This window comes from Symphalangus syndactylus, chromosome 9, assembly GCF_028878055.3.
Source record: "Symphalangus syndactylus isolate Jambi chromosome 9, NHGRI_mSymSyn1-v2.1_pri, whole genome shotgun sequence".
NCBI classification, from domain to species: Eukaryota; Metazoa; Chordata; class Mammalia; order Primates; family Hylobatidae; genus Symphalangus; species Symphalangus syndactylus.
Window position 1 is genome coordinate 18,240,780 of NC_072431.2, and position 6,145 is coordinate 18,246,924.

General features: G+C 42.1%; 1 pseudogene; it reads left to right on the forward strand.

Moving 5' to 3' along the window:
• The first annotated feature begins 3,941 nt into the window (after positions 1 to 3,941).
• On the forward strand, positions 3,942 to 5,173 carry LOC129489202 (interleukin enhancer-binding factor 2-like; annotated as a pseudogene).
• The last annotated feature ends 972 nt before the right edge of the window (positions 5,174 to 6,145 follow it).

Below are 6,145 nucleotides of genomic sequence, written 5' to 3' on the forward strand. Positions count from 1 at the left end.
GAAAGCTAGTCTGCAGTGGGAGAAAATAGAGCCGGCACCAAGAGAAGTAATAACCAAAAAGACAGACAAAGTCCTGACAAGCTGGTTCCCGGTTTGAGGGTTCCAGAGGCCCCGCTGCACTCCTTCCTGCCCGGCTGGTGACTTGGTTGTCCTACTCTTCTTTCAGTCATGTCGGTTACCCCAAGATCCTTCCATTAAATATGTCTTTTGCCTAAACAAGTTAAATATGGACTTCTGACACTTATCTAAAGTCTAGTGACTCAAATTAGTTTTTCTCAACCAAAATAAACTATGGAATAATCCTTAAGTATGGCTTGGGTACAGACAGCATATTTATTTACAAAACAAATTCAGTGGTATGTTGATGTTCTATTAGATTGGTTGTTGTAATGGATTTCCCTGATTTGCAGAGATTTCATACCAAAACTGTGTGACAGATTTTTATTACTGAGTTATTAGATTATCTTGAAGGACAAATGCTTGTATCTGTATTTTCTCTTCTTTCTTTTCAATGATATTGTCTTATATTAGGTGGCAAGCAAAAAACCTCAGGAACAACTTGGTCGACTTCATTTGCCAAGTGTAAATTGTCCTGTGTGTACATTACTCTTGGTCATATTTCATGAGGTTATAGTGTTTTAGAACTGGAAGGAATCTCATTATCTGTATAAACCTTTTGTTAGAAGCCAACTGGAGTGTGGTAAAAATCTTGAAGATCAAATAAGTATATATTCAATCAATACAACCTCTTTAGAACACTTCTAAATTACTACTGTCAGTCCAAAAAACAATAATACTATTTTCAATATTAATACTTACATTCAGTTTGGGAACTTTAATACCCTTCTTTCTCGGTCCTTTAAGACAGAGACCAAGGCCGGGCGCGGTGGCTCACGCTTGTAATCCCAGCACTTTGGGAGGCCGAGGCGGGCGGATCACGAGGTCAGGAGATCGAGACCACGGTGAAACCCCGTCTCTACTAAAAAAAAAAATACAAAAACTTAGCCGGGCGTGGTGGCGGGCGCCTGTAGTCCCAGCTACTCAGAGAGGCTGAGGCAGGAGAATGGCGTGAACCCGGGAGGCGGAGCTTGCAGTGAGCCGAGACTGCGCCACTGCACTCCAGCCTGGGCGACAGAGCGAGACTCTGTCTCAAAAAAAAAGAGACCAATCTGCCTTACTGTAAAAGGAACAATAACAATATTAAAACAAATTGGTAGCATAAATAGAAACCATACAACCTCATTATCTTTGTGGAGTAAGTGATTACAGTGCTGCTGGTTACCTGCAGAGACAAAATGCTACCAGCGGCAATTTTGGTAAATTAACTGGGGTTTATTGGCATACTGTCAAGAATCTAGAATGACTCATGGAATGAGTGTTAATGGAGTGAAACCTTCATTCCATCTATTTGGCAAATAGCAAGGCAATCTAATTGTTTTTCCCTAAAGCAACACAACAATCAGATATTTAGACAGCGCATTACTTCCTTTCCTACTGGAAGAAACAGGAGTCATGAGACAAGAGAAGAGATCTAAAAAGCACTGAGATTTTTCTTTGAGTTTTATTAGATTTGCTGAACCTGCACTACATGTTTGAAATGCAGGACTGAACAAAAACGACTGCACTTCTAAGGTAAGCACCGTATCCAAGGGAGAAACTTTACGTGAATAAACAAATGTTACTGAGTAGCCACTGTGGACTCAGCTCTGTGCTAGATACTTCTCAATTGTACTACCTAATAAGAAAACAACTACGAAAAAAAAAGTATGAGACCATAATTAAAACTAGTTTGTAGAGTGCTCATATCACGGAGGTACCTAAGTCATACAACCCCTTACTGCTCAAAGGGTGGTCTGCTGACCATACCATCGCCATCGCCTGGGAGCCTGTTAGCAATGCAGAATCTCAAGTCCTATCCTGACCCTGAAATCAGAGCTACATTTTAACAGTATCTCCATTTGCACATTAAAGTTTAAGAAGCACTGATTTAACCAACTGTCTTGGCTTATAATTGAGAAAAACAAGGCTCAGGGTGGTTAAGTGATGTGTCTGACCAAACAGCTAGTTAGGAACCCAGCTGGGACTCCCAGGTCCCTCAGCCGGCAATCCAATGGAACTTAGGATACTGCAGGATTTCAGACAAGAGGGATTTAAGTGTGTGTCATTCCCTCAAAGGACCATTGATTGTTCCCCTCTTCTCTGTGCAAAATACATACGTACAGAGCCTGAGTGAGCTCAATCATCCTGCCTCCTCCCAACACCTCCTCCCACTAATACTCCTGCACAGTCCTCCCTGCAGGGACTTCCCCTTTGCCTGTCCTCATTCTAACCTTTTCCAAGTCCCTGTTAAAGAACCAGCTGGCCCACGAAGCCTTCCCTAATGACTCCAGTCCTCTTCAGTTTCTGCCTTTTTAATTCAGATTTGCTCCTACATTCTGCATAAGGCATTCTAAAAAGTTACTTATTATACCCTAACACATTTTCTAATGCTATGTACTAGACATATTGGCATATGGTTATATAACAATAATATAGATGCAATCTTTTTCTCTATTGTGCTTTTCAATAATTGTATCTATGTCTCCTTTCCAAAATAGATTACTTGTATTTTATCATATTAGACCATCACTTAACGCAATAACAGAAATAATACGAAACTCTTGGTGGTGGACGGGATCCTCTCTAAAACATCCCTAAGACATAGACATTCAGTTTTTTACTTGCATGCTTCCTGTGTTAGGAGGCTTACTACTTTTTAAAAAACAGCACCCTTTTAATTCTGAACTTTAGTTATTAGAAAATTCTAAGCCAAAATCTACTTCCCACTAACTTCTACCAGTGTCCTCAGTTCTGCCCTTAGAGGTAGTTTTGAACTGGCTGAATCCATCTTCCACAGGAAAGCACTGCAAGTATTTGAACTAATTTAACAAAAATAATTTGGAGACACAGAAGGTCTAGCAGTTAGGAGCAATGAAGACCTAAGCTTGTATTCTGCATTTCCTGTCTGTATGCTTCTTAATGAATTCATGCTATCCATAAATTTGTGTTGAACACCTACTATGTGCTGGGCTGTATGGCGCACATGCCTTGTGGAGAGATTATAGGACAGAGGAAAGATGACAAGATCTCACATACCCCTGAAGCTGCAGAATGGAAACAATTTCACAATGGAAGCTTGAGATCATTTCAACTGACCTTCCATTTCATCCAGGTCTTCCTAAGCTGCCAAAGTATAAGCCTCTCTAGTCATCCCGCCCCTCCCACACAGTCACTCCAATTTGGTTCTACGTTCTTCCTTAGCAAATCATCTTCCCATAGCTGCTCTTCTAGAATTCCAGCTCCCAAGTTAATAAACTCTGCTGAACTCTCCGCCTTTTCCCAGAACACTAATTCCAACTGCATGGCAGGATTTCCACTGAGGATGCTGCCTTGCCCTCTACTAAAGTGAAGGCTGCTTATTTTCCCAATGATGACTCACAACAGAGCCAGAGAAGAAGGAGCTGCCATTCTTTAAGCCTCCCAATGGCCTTTTAGATTCCTCACTTATTCATTCATTCATTCAAACTAGGATCCCTCACCCAGTAGACAAACACCTCTTCTAAGGCTAATGCATTCTAGTTACAGGAATAACTAGAGAATCTTGTGACAGTCCCTCTCAACTCTAAAGGCAATTTGCCCTCTCTGGACAACTGTAACACTGCATCAGGAATGGCTGAGCTGAGGACAGATTTTAGATTGTATTTCTGAATTCCATATTTCTTCCAAGGGGAGAAAAGTGATATCTTTTCTGCTATTTCATCATCACATTACAATTTGGAGAGGAAAATTCTACCTTCATAAATGCTAGAGAATGAAAGATAAACAATGGAATGTGTAATGCTAAAGGCTTATAAAGTTTAAGCCTACCATGATTTAAAACGAGGTATCTGAGAGGAAAGGGGTAGTTAGTGCAGCCTCCAGTGTGGGGGATTTAAGGTGCCATGAGAGGTGACAGAGGTCACGGTCGTGGTGGGTGCTTTGGTTCCAGAGGAGGCCCAGGAGGAGGGTTCGGGCTCTTTGTGCCACATATCCCATTTGATTTCTATCTGTGTGAAATGCCCTTCCCCGGGGTCAAGCCAGCACCTGAGGAAATGGCCTTCAGTGAGGCCTTGCTGAAGAGCGATCAGTACCTGGCTCCCAGCTCTGCTGAGCAGGACTCTGTCCTTTCTCTGGGGACAAAAATAAACAACGTGACTGATAATTTGATTGTGGCTCTAATTTGAAGTGCAAATTCAAGAAGTCTGACAGGTGGGATCGTACAAAAAGAGAAAGATGGCTACAGGCCACAGGGCAGCTGCCCTGGTGGTAATACTAAAGACTCTGCCAACACTGGAAGCTGTTACTGCCCTGGGGAACAAAGCTGTGGAGAGCCTCACAGCACAGGATCCTTCTGAAGTTTTGACCATGCTGACCAACAAAACTGGCTTGAAATCAGTTCTTCTAATGCTCCAGTGAAGATTCTCATTACAACAGTGTCAACTCAATCTTGGAAAACTGGACCCCAAAGTCTATTTGGATAGCAAGGTATTGCAGAATGCCTTGGCAGTCATCTGACCTGCCTGCTGGATTGAGAGAAGTGCCTCTCAGTCCATAAAGTTCTCATCAGACTACTCAAGGACTTGAGGGTTTGTTTTCCTGGCTTTGAGCCACTCACATTCTGGATCCTTGACCTACTGGGTCATTCTGCTGCGATGAACAATCTCACCAGACAGTCTTTGGCCCTAAATACTGCATATGAGCATTGCTTGCAGATTCTGGCTGCAGGACAGTTCCTGCTAGGGTCACTGGGTATCACTGACCCCTGTGAGAGTATACACAGTCATCATCATGCAACTGCAGGACATGGTCTGCCACACAGCTCCGACTCTGGTCTGGATCCTCTGGTGGCTTTAGGAAGATCCTTGGCAAGGAGGATGATGCCAGCCATCTTGCTTCTGAAATATCTACCTGGGATGGAGTGATAGTATCACCTTCGGAAAAGGCTTAAGAGAAGCTGCCAGAGAAACAGGAAGGAGAGGAAGAAAAGAAGAAGACAGAAGAACCACCTCAAGGAGAGAAAGAGGAAAGCATGGAAACTCAGGCGTGGCCTTCCCTTCACTCCCTTTCCTACCCAAGGGGGAAGACTAGAGCCTAAGCTATCTGCCAGTGGGCTTTACAGGGTGGCAGGCGTTTCCATGGGACAGGAAGACAATAGGAAGGAAAATAAACTATGTAGAAGGAAGTGTCAGTCCAGTGGGTTTTGATATTGGCTTAGCAGCCAGAGTCTCCCATTTATGACCTATGCCATCCATCTATAATGAAGCAGGATAGCAACATTTCTTCCTCATACTCTAGAATCCCCAATTCCTGAAAACCCCTCTCTCAACTAATAACTTTGCTGTTGAAATGTTGTGAGCTGTTAGTGTCTGGAAAACTTTTCCTAAGAAAAACAATGAAAGTACTTCCTAATAGGGCATAAATAAATAAATAAATAAATATAAAAGGAGATACCTGAGAGCAAACACTCCTTTGAAGATCTACAAATTTCTGCTTTTTCCTTAGAGATGTAACTCCCAATGAAGCTGTTGTTTATAGATTTTCCTTTTGTTAATTTGGATGATATAAGCCTGAAGACTAACGGACTCGGTAGAGAAAGAGAGCAATGACTATGGATGACTTTTTGTGGACTTTGCAAATTAACAAAGCCATCTGGCGACAGAGAACCCCACTGGCTGACACTCAGGCCATGTTAACTCCTATCTTTAACCAGCCTTTCACAACTTAAGAGGTCTTCCAGCCTAACCTCACTGCCCGACCTGGACTTCAAAAAGTATAGCTAGGTAATTTGTTTATTGCATTCTATTTCATATTCTATTTTTATCCCCAAATAGACCTGCCTGAGAACAGAAACTGTTCTTCCTACTTCTTTTGTCTACAAAAAAAGGCATAAAATTAATACATCTTGAGACCTTTTGTACTTTCCTCATCAGAATATACAGTGTTTTAAGAACAGACTGCAAATTTTATCAGTGGAATGTTACATATCAAGGAGGCCCTCTTTTCTCTCACCTAAGATAGGGCTACATTAAAACAAGCACTTGATAAATGCCTTTTAATGGCAGTATAC